Genomic DNA, 14,530 nt, shown 5'->3' on the forward strand with positions numbered 1-14,530 from the left:
AGTGCTGGGCCCTGCAGGGCACAGGACAGTTCTGCACATGGCTCCCTCTGTGCCATCCCTGCATTCCCTCCAGAGGTGCCTCCCCTGTTCACCTTTACACCAAAGCAAACTGAGAACTCCTTGGCTGTGGATCAGAAAGTGGATCCCCTCTGACAGGCAAAGATTTTGGCCTCCTGTTTTACTGGCAGTTGCTGAGTGGAGGAAGGAGGATCCCTGATTCTCCACTATGGTGTGGCTATGCCTGGGTGAAGTTGTATTTGATTCCTGGGCAGTGCTGTAGGTGAGGTCTCCATCAGACTCTCTCCAATGCAATGGATTTCTTGCACACCTCTGTCCCATATGCTGCTTCTCCACTGGCTTGCCACAGACCCTTTTTCTATGCGGCCCTTACACATAGATGTAGTTTCTGTCTAACAACATTTTCAGGCCCTCAAGTTCCTTTTTTGTGACAAAGCCAAACAAATTTTTCCCTGTCCCCATTTCCCAGGCTGTTCACGCTGTTGCAAACCTCTCACATCTATCTCCCATTTGATTTCTAGACTGAGGGATCCCATTCAGTCTTAATGTAGAAACTGCTCTGTACTCACTAATCTTTCCTTTGTCCCTTTCTTATTTGATTTGCAATGCTCCAGCTTGGTTTTTCAGATCCGAACAGTATAAAATATTTAAAGACTGGTGTGGCTGTGGGTTTGGACAGGGAGATGATTTTCATGGTGCTCATTCTGTAGTGGTTTGTCACATTGCAGAGCCAGGCCGGTTGTGTTTCCTCACCTGTGTCCCCTCCTGCTGTGGGCTGTCACTTCACTTGTTCCTCTGGGCCTCCTTTTGCTGCCCACCTGTCCCCAGGCATATTTGCTGGTCAGCAAGGAGGGATCCAAGGGATCAGGAGAGACAGGAGTCTCCTGGGATGCCCGGGGAGAGCCTGGGCAGGGCAGGACTGAGCAGGGCTCCTCAGCCCTGTCACCTGAAGGACTTGGATGCAGAAATCCCGGTGATCTGAGTGGGTCACCGGAGCACATGGACCAATCTCCCTGTCCATCCTGTCACCTTGGGGCCAAATCTCTGCAAACACCCTCAGAAATAAGGTGTTTTAGGAGGTGCCCAGGACATCCTCACGCTGTACACACAGAGCTGAAGGATGTGATCAATGGTTGGGTCCACAGAACTGCTCCTTCAGCGCAAAACTGGGACACTTTCTTCTGTGCCCTGTGCTTTGCTCTGTTCCTTGTGCTTCCATCAGCCAGTGAGCTGAGCAAAGACTCCCCTTTGCTTTGTTCCAGGTGAAGAAAGAATCCACACAAAGCTCCAGGGAGAAGCTGTAGATGTCAACGTTGGGCTGAGCACAAATTCCGTGGAGCTTGACAAGACTTTCACCACCATGTCAAGCCAGACAACCCTGTTCATTGAAAACAGGAGTAACATCACAGCCCACTTCCAGTGGAAGGCTTTTGCTACTGAGGAAGAAGAGAATGAAGAGAAGAGGAGGTTGGTTTGAAAGATGCATTTCAGTGAGATACAGGCCCAAGACTGAGCTAACATGTGGCCTCAGGGGATGTTGGTGCTTTTGAATGGTTTAGGCCAAGTAAACCATGCCTGGCACTGGGGTGTGTGTCCCTGGGCTTCAGGAGCTCAGCACTCAGCATTCCAGGTCATTTATACTCCAACCAGGGATGGCATTTTGGGAAGGAAAGGTTGGGCTCTTGTCTCTCTTATCTTCTTTTGCTCTTGTGAAAGGCAGAGTAGGGAACGGGGGAGGTCCAAAATGGAAGGAACAAAGAGTGATGCTGCTAACACGTAGCTGCAAGCCAGCTTTGTCTCCCCTTGCCAGGGAAGTGCTGCAGTGGGTGCTCTGTGATCTTTCTGTGCCCCCCCCAGCAGCTCAGTGGGAGGAAAAGCCATTTGAAATGGCTGGATGATTCTCCCTCAGCTGTGGCAGAGGCTTTGAGGCAGGAGGTTCTCTGGAGGGATGCTGGCTTTGGAAACCTCTGCTGAGCTTGCAAGTGTGGAGTGAAACTCCCTGCTGGGACAGGGAACAGCAAGTTGTCCTCTGATCCCTGTGAGACCCTCGTGGCTTGGGCTCAGCCTGTGCTGGGGAGCTGCTGCTGCTCCTCCCCAAGTGCTTTGCTCTCCTGCGCTCACACTTCTCTCTGCAAACCTGTGGCTCATGAAACCATCTGCTGGCCTTGTCTCTCCCTGAGGCTGCAGGCAGTGTTTGCTGTGGCTGCCCAAAGAGCTGTCCCAGGAAAACTTCCCAGAGGAGAAAGAAACAGAGAAGGTGAAGGGAGATCACAGTGCCCTCCTGAGCAGCATGGTCCAGGAGAAGATGGCAAAGGTGCAAGACGACCCCATGCTGTTCTCTGATGACATTTTTTTCATTGAGCCAATGGTGACAGCTGAGAACATTCTCTTCCTCCTTCTCTTCCTCCTCCTCCTCTTCCTCCCACCCACCCTACTCCCTACACCCACCCCTTCCCCGGCTGCGGTCACTGGGCAGATCCTCAGCTGGCTCCATGTGCTGGCAGGGAGGACATGGAGTTTCTGTGAGGCTGCAGGGCTCGCTGCTGAAAGCATTTGTGCCCTGCAGGCTCCAGGCAGGGCTGGGGGCCTGACAAAGCTCAGCTCTGCTGCCAGGCTCTAGCTCAGGGCACTGCCTGCGTGTCCTGTCAGTGTCCCAGGGAGCAGTTCTTGTAGGCAGGGGCTCCCCCGAGGCTGTTGGAGCACTGCCAGCTCACACAGTGACCTGAAGCTTGCAATTGTTCCCTGGCAAAAGGAGGCCAAATTCAGCCCAAGGTTAATGACAGAAATGCCAATCCCCTCCTGTAACCATGCCTTGCACTATTTCTGTGTGTCCCTTCCAGCGTCATCTGTGAGCCTGGACACAAGGGTGGGAGGTTGAAATGGGCCTTTGGAGTTGTCCTGCACACAGGGACAGAAAACCTTTTCCTTTCCTGGTGATGCAAGCAAACTGCCACGTGCTCCCATCAACCAGAGCCTTGATTCTGAGTGCTGGCATATCAAAGGAAGGGGACCAGGACACCAGTTGGTTCATCACAGGCCCCATCCAGTCCGGTCCCGGTCCCGGTCCCGGTCCAGTTTATTGAAGAAAGTATCAAACACTTATACAGTAAATAATAAGCTTATGAATATTCTGTAAGCCAAGCAATCTATTGGTTAAACTATACCATGAACTCTTCCTCATTCCCTAGGGGTTACATCTCTCTTTTCTCATGTCTCTTTCACTGTTTGTTATCTTACTACAGCCAGGCCCAAGGACACACTATCTTTGCAGGTGCAGGAGTTGGAATTAGCCACGGTTTTGTACTTTTCCAGTCCTTAGCCAGCCAAACTCCCAACACTGGCATTGTGAGAGATGATGAGTGCCTGGTGTGTGCACAGTGCAACATCCCTTCTCATCTTGGAGTAAACCCTAGAATAATGCCAGCCTCTGCTTTCTTTCAGTACAGGTTAAACTAATATTTTTATTTGCAAGGAAGGGGATCATGTTCTCTTCTTGGTTACAGCTATGGCCCATCTAAGGCCAAGAGCCAGCAGGGCACAGTGGCAGTTGCATCCCACTGTAGCTGACAGCAGCATGATGTGCCCAAGAGCTTGTGTCAGAGCAGCAGGAATATTGTGGAGAGTGGGAGCTGATCAGCTGAGCACTGAGAGCTGTGTTGGGCTGGGTTTGGAGTGTTTCCTTGGCTCCTTGCTTTGTTCACTCATCACTGATGCTCCAAACAAAGGCTTACAGGAGGGTGGTGAAAACAAGCAATGTGAAGTTTGCAGAGCAATGTTTTGCTGTCTCTTTCTGCTGTAGGAGGGAGAAATCGGGCCGAATTGTTCTGCTGAAATCAAGGTGACCTTCAAACCCCTGGAAGCACTGGAGTATGGAAGTGTGGCTTACTGCAGCATCTCAGGTGCAGCTCCTTTGCTCTGCCTCTCTCCCCCTCAGTGAAGCCATGGTGCCAGCCTGAGCCCATGGGGCCCCCATGGAAGTGCTGGGAAGGGTCCCTGGTCAGCAGGGCAGTGCTGGCACATCCCCCCTGGCCCTGCAGCTGCCAGGGAGTCTCCCGTGCCAGGCCAGGGCTCAGAATGCTGTGTGTGCCTGACTGATCCCAGAACAGCCCAGGCAGTGCAGGGAGAGGTTTTCATGCCATGGCTTTGCCAGCTTTCCCTCAAAGGCCAGAGAGCTGCAGAGCAGAACAGCTTCAGTGAACAAGCACTCAGCCCCTGCAAGCCCCTGGCCTCCAGGATGGCTCCATTTGCCATGGATCCATCATCAGGTGGTAGGAGCTGAGTTAGAAATGGGCTCCCTGAGCCTGGACCACCTCCCAGTGCCCAGACAGCAGCAGAGCAGAGGGGCCTGAGCCCCCCTGAGCCCGGGCTGTTGGTAGAGGGAGCAGCCTTGGCCAGCAGCTGCTGCTCTCCCTGTGTGCCAGTTGTCACCTTGCAGCTCTCAGCCTGTGCCAATAGAACACAGTGCTGAGTGTCACAAGGGGAGCACTTGGGCAACAAAGTCCTGTGCTCCTGGGCCAGGGAGTTTGGGAATTGCCAAACTCTGTTTGGCAGGAGCTTTGTGCCTGCACTGAATGGATTTCAAAGCTCCTCTAGGTGCATGGGAAGGAAACCACAGAATCACAGTATGGTAAGGATGGAATGGACCTTAAAGATCATCCAGTCCCAAGGCCTCCCCCTAGAGCAGGGAGCTCCAAGCCCCATCCAGCCTGGCTTGGAACACTTGCAGGGCTGGAACCTCCACAACTTCCCTGGGGAACCTGCTCCAGTGCCTCACCACCCTCACAGGAAAAATTTCTTCCCTAATATCTCACCTAAATCTCCTTTCTTTCCATTTCTACCATTACTCCCTGACCTATCATTACAGGCACCAGAGATGTTTTAAACTCAGCAAACTGGTGCCTCAAATTGGAAAGCAACCCAGGGAATGGGTTAGAAATTGCAAGTCAGCCTCAGGGGATATGTCCTGAGGGAAGAGAAGGGTGCATATCTTCTCCTGCAGCATCAGGAGCTGGTTGCATCCAGCTCAGAGGCGGGGACTAGCACTGAGGCAGCCTGGACAATGCAGTGGAGCAGAGGGAATGATTGTACTGCAATGGACATCTCTCCCCAGGCCGTGAGAGCAGGCTGCCCCTGCAGCTCAGAGGGGAAGGCCAAGGACCCTTGGTTGAACTCAGCTCTCCTACTCTGAACCTTGGGAATGTTTTTGTCAACACCCCCCATGTCTATGAGGTGAGCAGCAGGGCTTGGGGTGGATCCTGATGGCTCCTGAGGCAGCAGCAAGCCTGGTGCACCTGTGGAATTGCTGCCAACCTGGGCAGCTGTGAGCAGGGAATATTTGATGGACTGCTGAAATCTGGGGGGTCACAAAGGTGTGTCTGTTGTTCTTGAAGCCCCAGTCCCTGCTTTTGGGCAGCCTTCCTTAGGGATCAGCTGGGAGGCTTCCTGCAAAAACACCCCTTGGCACATGAAACCAAGCCTGGGTCAAAAAGCTGCATGTTCAGAGGCTTTTGTGGCAGTGCCAGACACAAGGCACCTTTGCACTGGGCTCTGCAGAAGCAGCTGCAACAAGCTGGCTGCCTTTGAGCTTCAGCCTGTGGAGAGCCTGGTTCAAGCATGGCTTAAAGAAAGAGGCCATGAAAGGATTCAGCTAAAGGAAAAAAGCAGCCTTTCCCAGGCTTGATTCTGTAAATAATTAAGGTTCTCAGCCACCTTTTATATAAACAACAAGATTCTCAGACCGTTCTGTCCTTGGCTGCTACTGGGATCAGACCACTCTGGGAATAGAGATGAAGGTTTTGAGAACCTTTCATATCATGGTGGCGACACTGATCTTGGTTTCAGTAAACTAATTTCAGGTATTGTAAACAAAAGGAGGAGCTGAAGTTTTCTCTACAGCCTGTCAGGAGCTCAGATTTTGCAATATGCGTGAAGTGAATTAACACTGTTATAACAGGTGCCTGATTGATGAATAAAGTGGAGTAGATGCTGATCAATAAGGGTGGATCTCTCCCTCCGACTTCAATGTCAGCCCACTGCCAACAGCTCCCAGCCAAGTGTCTCCTGCTTATTGCTGCAATCACAGGAAATCCTTGGGAGTTCTCTCCCTTGCTGACCAGTCCCTCACCACACTTCAGCCTCGGTGCATCTCTGGCCCTAGAAAGAGAGAAGTGTTCCTGGGAATAAAGCAAAGGGTTTTTCTACCTATTTGCCTCCCCCCCAGTAGAGTCAAGCTTGCAAAAACTTCATGAGACAGCAACTGAAAGAGGTAGAAAATGAGGCATTGCATCATGGCAGACACTTCCAAAAGCTTGGCTGTGGGAGGCAAAGACATGCTGGGTTTTCTCAGCAAAACATGGTGCTGTCTGTACGTTTTGATGCTGATGCCTCATTCTCAATGTATTGTTTTCATGGTCTGGGAAAAGGTGGATGAGCAGATGGTGGTGTTGGAGCTGTGCTCACTGGGGCAGCAGCAGCTCTGGGGTGATTCCCTAGGCAGCTGCAATCAGCCCACGTTGCTCTCAGTGCCAGCTCTCAATGTGCTTGGTGCTGCTGAGCAGAGGGGCACTGCTCTGTGTCCATGGGATAAGCCAGGGTGAGTGCAGTTCTGTGGAGCTGCCATTGCTCTGCATGAAAACCCAAAGGCAGAACTTGTCCTGTTGTATCTTTGGACTTCTGCCATTCAGCAGCACAAAGCATCTTCTGCCTTTTCTGGGTGTTCATTACATCACTAGACAGTAACTCACAGGAAGGGAAGATTCCACACGTATTTCCATTTTGCTTTCTTGCTGCTGCAGGTGAAACTGATGAACCAAGGAGCTATTGATGCTCCCTTCACCTGTCTCCCTTCAGCCACCATCCTGGGCTTGTGTTTCAGGTTTGCCCCCGAGGAGGGCATCATTGCAGCAGGTGGGAGCCAGGCTGTGCAGATCTCCTTCAGGGCCACCGTGCTGGGGAGCTTTGAGGAGCAGTTCCAGTTCAGCGTGGCTGGATCTCCTGCGCCTGCCATCCTGACCATCAAGTGAGGACCCTGGGAGCTGGGTGGGCACATCTGTGCCTGTCTCTGGGACATCCCCCAGCTGCCTCCTTTTGGGGTGGAGCAGAGGAAAAAGTGTTGGATCTCAGGATCTCAGTCCTGAGGTGCTGAGCCACCGAGACCACCTTGGGGGGCTCGGGAGTCCTGGAATGTTGCCAGAAGTGTCTGGTGGCTGGACTTTGACCCTACACAGGATGAGGACAGGAGGGTTTCACCGGGGTGAATGGTGAAGGGATTAGTTAATTAGAGAGTGAAACACAGGGTTTAGGATTTATGTACAGGGGGGTTTGGAGGAGTAAGATGGAGGAATTGGGGCGTGTCCTGTCCTTCTTCTTCTTCTTCTTCTCCTCCACCTTCTTTGGTGATGGTGGCACTTTGGGATTGGTTATTACTGAGAGTGCACCGAGTAATAAGAATAAATGGTATTGGGGAAAAATGATAAATATTGTACACGTAACAATGGGTATAAAGATACGTGGCTGCCCCGGAGGGCAGCACAGTGTGCTCATGGCTGGCTGCTGAGCAGAGCTCTGTCGGGCTGAAAGAAAATCTTTTAGATAAACAATTAATAAACATAAAAACCGAAAGAAGAACTGAAGCCTCTTCTCGTCCTTCGATACGCGGGCTGTCCCAAGGCCACCTCGGGCCTTTCCAGGCCCCTCAAACAGCCGAGATAAACCGGACAAAAAAGGTGTTTCCTGAGGTGTGAATCTCTGCTCTGCTGCTGGCGTTGCTTTAGTGTGAGGCTGCCTCCTGCCCTGTGTGGTAGCTGGGAGCTGGAATGACTCCTCCCTGCAGGGATCTCCCTGTGCCTTGGGCCATGGCAGGCAGTGGGATGGATCAGCTTTGGGCAGCAGCTGCTCTGGGATGTCCCACCTGAACACCCAGCAAGGCCCCCAGGGCTTTGCAGATGGGCCAGCCTGGCTGATTCTGCAGCAGCAGCAGTGTTTGTAAAACCTTGTGTGAATACTCCATGCCAGATGGGCAGCAGCAGCCTCAGCTCACCTCTCATGGCCATGCTGTGGGGCACAAGCTGTGCCCCCAGCTCCTGTGCACAGAGGGCTCTGGTGCCTCCTTTGCACAGCCAGCAAAGGGCTGATGTGGGAGTCAGGAACTGTGCAGCAGGAGCTGTGCCAAGGACTGGGGCACCATCCCGTGGGCTGGTGCCATGGCAAGAGACAATCCTGGCCCAGCCAAAGGGAGAAGGGCTGATCATAGGGGAGGCAGAGCTCAGTGCTCAGCACCACAGCAGCGTGAGGCCTTGTCCCTGCCAGCCTGAGCCATGTGCTGAAGGATAATGCAGTGGAAGGAGGAGAGCTGGTGCTGGCTGCTCTGCAGCTTTGGAGCTGGGCTGCTGCTCTTGGGAGGCACTGGCTCAAGGCAGTCAAGAAATGAAAGCAATCTGCACTGGATGATGCCAATGAGTTAAGGGAGATGGGTAAAGAAGAACAAGGAAGTTATTCCTTAGCAAGAGAAAAGTGGTGAGCAGGTGCGCCCATAGTGGAGAAACAATGACGCTGGCTTTGTTTTTGGAGAAAAAGTGCTGCTTTTTTCATTTGGAAATCAAGAGGGAACCTTTCGCCATCAAATAATTGATTCTCCTCTGTCCCTCCCCCAAAGTGGCCATGGGCTGTTTCTGCATCAGCAGCTTTCTCCTTGAGCAGGGGCAGGTGTCTCTTGTTGAGATGTGCAGAGCAGAGCCAGGGTCAGTCCTGTGAATACAATAGAGGACACAGTTCACTGGTTCTTGATTTTGAACCAAAAGGCAGAGTGGGCACTGATTGGCATCAACCATGAAATCAACTGGTGAATGTTGTGCAGCTTCAAGTGCTGATTTCAGTGGATGTTGGTGGTTTTTGGAGTGTGTCTGCTGAGTTCAAGGACAGGTGAGGTGCTGTGCTTGATTCAGGACAGCCAAGTTTGGTTGTTGAAGCTCTTGCTCTTGGCTGTGCCAGCTGGTGCACTGCTGACCAGCTGGTCCTTTCCTTTAGGATTCATCTGTGCCCTGGGTAGAATTGTTGCTGCTCTTTTCAGAGGATGTTTGGGAATGCCCTGCATTCGTGTCTCAGAAAAGTGTCTGTAATGATTGTGTGGGTCAAACTCTCTTGAGAAAGCTCCTCCATGGGAACAGCAGTTGCAGCTCAGAAGGAGCAAAGCAGGGAAGCTGTGGCTGGAAGGGCTGCTTACAGAAGCTTGTGGGGACACCTTGATGTCCATGCCATTGCAGATGGGGAAACTGAGGCACGGAGCCATGTCTGGGTGTGTGTTCAGGGTCCTTCATGGCACCCCCAGCAACCCAGGGGCTTCTCCTGCCTGCCCTGTGCCCAGAGCCCATCAGGGGCTGTTGGCTGCTGCCCCTTGGCTTGAGGAGTGAGAAGAATAAAGCATGGAAAAAGGCCTTTGAACCTATCTTTTGTTTGCAAATTAACCCTAGTTGATTTAGGAGCATTGGAATTAGAATCTTAGAGATGTTGCTTTTTGCCTGCATTTAATCCATAAAGAGTTCTGCAATAATAACCTTTTGAAGTATAATTGTAGAATATTACTTGTATCCTTGAAACTATAGCTTTGGAATATATATAAAGGAAATATGCTTATCTCACGCCTTATTGAAGCAGAGAAAAACAGTTTGAAAAAGGAAGATGAACATCACCTCAAGGATCTATGGTTTCAACTAAAGGGAAACTGGACCGCCACCATCTGGGATCCTCCTTTTGAAATACATCCTGAGAAACTAAGATCACAATACTGTATGGAATCATTATGTAATAATTTGGAATAAAAATTGCTGATGAGTAAAAAAATTGAAATAGAAACTGCTGAAAAAGCTTATGAGTACCCCTATAAATACCTGTAACCATCAATTATCAGTGTGCAGTTGGAGGGAAAACTTCCCCCACTGCACCCAATGTATTGCTCATACTTTACATATTAAATAATAAATTGATTGCTGCTTGAATATTGGCCTATTCAGTGTTCTTATTCATAACACTACATTTGAGGTATACTCGTACTACAAATTAGAGATTGTTAATAAGAATATTATATCTATATATATATAATATATAGATATAGATATATCTATATATAATATTATTGTCTCTTAAGAATAACTCTACTATAGAAAATACATTTTATTAAATGCATACATGTTAGGTTTACTGTTTTAGTAAATGTAGTGACAAGATGACTGTCACCTGGAAGTTTGTGCAGTATCAAGGGCAGAAAATATTACCAGAAATAATTTTAGAGTGTTTATTAGAAAATCTTTCGTTTGATTAAATAAATTTTTTACCCCAGTCTAACTAGTTAAATAAGTCCTTTCAGGATACTTGCATGTGATTCTTCTGAGACTGAAGAGTGTTTTAAAATGAAGCTTTTATCTTTCTAACAGAGTAGTTTTATTTGCAGAGTTTTAGCTTGTAGAAAACGTTTCAGGGACCCAGAGTTAGGGTTGGGGTTCACACTGTCAGATGAGCAATTAAAAGAGAGCCCTAAACATTTAATTTTTTAGAAGTAACAGAGGCTTTAAAGAAGTTGCCATTGTAAAAATGTGCCGCTTTAACAGTCTTTTCTCAGTTCTAGAACTGATTAATTGCTGTGTCTTATAAAACCTGATTTATTTCATACTTTTTTCATACCAGGCATTACCATTATGAAGCTCTCCTTATAAGTGAGATTAACGTTTCAGAGCAAAGAAGTGGTTTGGAGGGCTGCATTCATTTTGAGTGCCATTCTAACCAATTTTAGATGCAGCATTTCACAATGCGTCAGTCTGCATGCGAACCTGCCTTATTATGTGGAATTAACTTGTAGAAAACTTGTAGAAAAAGTGATGGATAGGAAGCCTGCTCCATCTCCAGAGGTGATTTGTCAGGAAACAAGGGTTACAGGTTCCAGGAGTTTGGGTACAGGGTCAGGCGACTCTGGTACCCATTCTGTGGCCTGACTGATGCTTGAAAGAGAAGTTAGAAAAAAATGCTGTGCTAGAAAAAAATGTTTGTTTGTTTGTTTGTTTTTTTAACTAAAAAACGCAACACACTCCAAAAATCCTTAAAACCACTTATATTAAATGGTGTTCTGTGGAGAGTTTTGTCAAAGAGTGGCTTGAGGAGAGAGGACACAGCCAAATTAATTTGGGAAAGATGTCCTAATTAGGGCAGAGACAGGCAGAGGCCTTTTTGTGTCTGTAGCAGGATAAAGAATGGAAAAGTACAAGACCATGGTTAGTTCCAAATCTTGCAGGTGTGAGATAATGTGTCCTTGATCCTTGCAGAATATGATAAAGAAACGGACAGTGAGGGAGGAGAGATAGAGAACGTAGGCCCAAAGGAATGTGGATGAGTTAATGCTATAGTTTAACCAATAAATTGCTTGGCTTACAGAATATTCAGAATATAAGCTTATTATTTGCTGTGTAAGTGTTTGATACTTTCTTCAATAAATCGGCTTTAGCATTTGAAATCAAAACTCAGCAGGCTGGTTTCAGATGACAAGGTGCACACCTACTGGATATTGCTTGCATAGTTGTTGAAATAGACGTCAGTGCTGTTTTTTCCCTTTTAAAAGGAGCAAGAGTTGTGCTTGTTTCAATGGCTAGTGAAGTATTTGCACATCCTGTCTGCTCACCTTTTGGACTCAGCTTCACCACTGTTTAATTCTTAACCACTAGGCTATGGTCACACACTGCTGCTGAGTGTGATGCATAAACATTGAAAGTCCAGGAAAAAAAATGCTTCCTCAATATTGAGAGAAAAATAAGTTTAAAAAGGCCAAATTTAAAAAACATATATGAGAAACCTCTGAAAATTGTAAACAATTGTAAACAATTCTAAGAAAATATAGGTGTATGCATCTGTTATGAGGATAGTAATTTAAATCTAATTTATGTGTTTCTTGCAAGATGTACTAATTGCATGCAGTCAATTTTTTAAGTTTGCAGATTGGACTAATTACATTTGTCTTTTAGTTCAAGTGTGCATGTTAACAGTAACAGAACGTTGCAACTGAAGCATTGCACAAAAGTATTTCTGGTCTTATGCAGATCAGAAGTAATAAAATTACAAAATGTTTATAAATAACAGGCTCTAAGTGCTCCTCGCCTTTTAGTTCACTCTGGCTTTATGGAATAAACATTATTTGTACAGGTTCATTTTAATATTACAACTGAAATAGCTGCTACTGAACAAATATGAAGGGAACAGTATCTTCAACATGATAAAATGGAGAGTACAACACAAACTGTATTTCTGATGGACATCTTAGATGCAAGTCTGTCTTCATGTTCCATACTTTCAACTTATGGACAGTTTGCTCTTATGTTAAAATACATTTTATGCAAAGGTGATCCTTGGATGACACAAGATTGAAAAGTTAAGTCTGGAACTGTTTTGTGCTGATACATGCTTGCAGATGTGAGTCTTGCAAAGAAGTGGGCGTGCTTTTATAGTTCAGGCTGAAATTCAACATATAAGTTCAAATCTAGGTGACCTAATTATTTTAAATTTTGCAGTTTAAGTCTGTGACAGATTGAGGTTGTTGATACTTGGATGTGTATGTTTGTGTCTACAAAAAGAGTTAATTGCAAACATTAGTGTCTAGATGTATTGAAAGCAAAACAGCAAACTAGAAACTGCAAAGTGCTGTACTGAATTCAGCACTGATTAACGTACTCTGCAAATCCACTGAAATCATCAAATTACCTGGATTGTCATGTACTCGCGAACTGGGAAGCTGTTGTAGAAGTTTGTGTTAAAGTATCTTAATAACTGAAATGTGCATTAAAAGTTATAGTAACTTTGGTGCACTTTTACATTACATTCCTCCCTGATGGCTGAAAATGACTGTTAGATATCAATTCCAACTTGCAGAAGATGGGTTTTATGATTTTTGGGCGACAAGGGCAGGAGCTGCTTGTTCTTTCATCTCCTCTGTGGTGGTTCATAACTGTCTTAAAAAAGAGTAAGGTGGTGGTTTGATTAACATTTGAAGTTTTTATAAGCTGTCAGTGCATCCTTGAGAAATAAAAAATTGCCGTCTTGCATCCTGTTCTCACTGTTGCCCTCTGTATTGTTGTAAACTCAGCTGTTTGCTTATCTGTATGGTGAATTCAGAGCAGCCGTGTAGTTCAAAGCTACTTTGAATGCTTAATTGTCAATTTTTATAATTTTCATTTATTTTTTTGCCAGGTTGGTAGTGGCACTGACTCAGTTCAACAGACAGGCACAGCCTAGTGTAGGGCTGGAATATAAGGCTAGGACTGCATTTTTAGTTTGTTTTTAAAAAGGGAGTAGCACACCACCTACATTTTCCTTGCTTATTAAATTAGAAACACCTACAGGAGGAAGGTAGGTCCTAGGAATGAGTTTGCAACGTCTGTTTTTTACTCTCTGTTTTGTGCTCAGCATCACGGCAGGAAACCTTTGGGACTAACCTAACCAAGAGAAACCATAAATAAAAGAGAGGAAATTGAAATACAAGACTGCCTTTTTTCTTCCCCCCTCCAATAACTGTATGTGCATTCATATGGTAGGACCACATGGTTGCTTGGTGGGGTTGTTTTTTCCCAAATACACCATTTTATAAAAGGAAAAGCAGTGATACTGAGAGTCCACAGAGGAGGATCACCAAGATGATCAGAGAGATGGGCCACCTTTCCTGTGAGGAACGCTGAGAGAATTGGGATTGTTCAGCTCTGAGCAGCCAGGTGTAGTAGAAGGTGTCCCTGTCAGTCACAAGTGGGTTGGAACTGGAAGTCCTTTTACGTTTCCTTCCCACCCAAGCCATTGTGATAAGTGATTCTGTGCTTCCCTTGCTCTGTATTCAAATCACATTAATTCTTCAGCAGCAGGAGGGATGTCACAGCAATCACCACGTGTTTACAGAGATGTAACAGGATGGATTTCTTTAGCCTATGCACTTTAGTATTTGAGCTTTTTGAAATGCTTGTCTTTAGTGTCAGTACTATCAGTGCTTGTGTTGGTGGTTTGTGCTTTTACAAGTTTTCAAGGAAAGACTAACCTGGAATTGATTGCTTTGTCTGAGAAACAAACCTGAAAGAGAGTAGATGCAGCTATTTACATAGCTTTTGCCTCTGTCTATTTCTCTTTCCAGACATGGATATATAAAGGGATCATAGGGGTTTTCACACTTTAACCCTCCCCTTCAGTACCAGCTGATGTGACAGCAGGTAATTCTGCATTCTGTGATGGACTTTGGTTATGCCTTGTGCAGCCTTGCTGTTTGGAGGCAGCACAATTCACTTTCCTGGAGAAGGTCATCATCACTCAGCTATAGGTTATGATGCTGATGCTTTTATTTTTCCTATTGGGGCTGTTCTGTTACCCATGAACAACAGATTCATTGGATCAGAAGGGGTCAGAGAAGGGAGGATGGGTCACTGCAGCCTGATGCTTAGGGTATGCATCTGACCACAGGAAAACTTACAGCTTCTTTTAATCTTCCAGAAGTGTCCTTTTC

Source organism: Zonotrichia albicollis, chromosome Z, assembly GCF_047830755.1.
Source record: "Zonotrichia albicollis isolate bZonAlb1 chromosome Z, bZonAlb1.hap1, whole genome shotgun sequence".
Classification (NCBI taxonomy): Eukaryota; Metazoa; Chordata; class Aves; order Passeriformes; family Passerellidae; genus Zonotrichia; species Zonotrichia albicollis.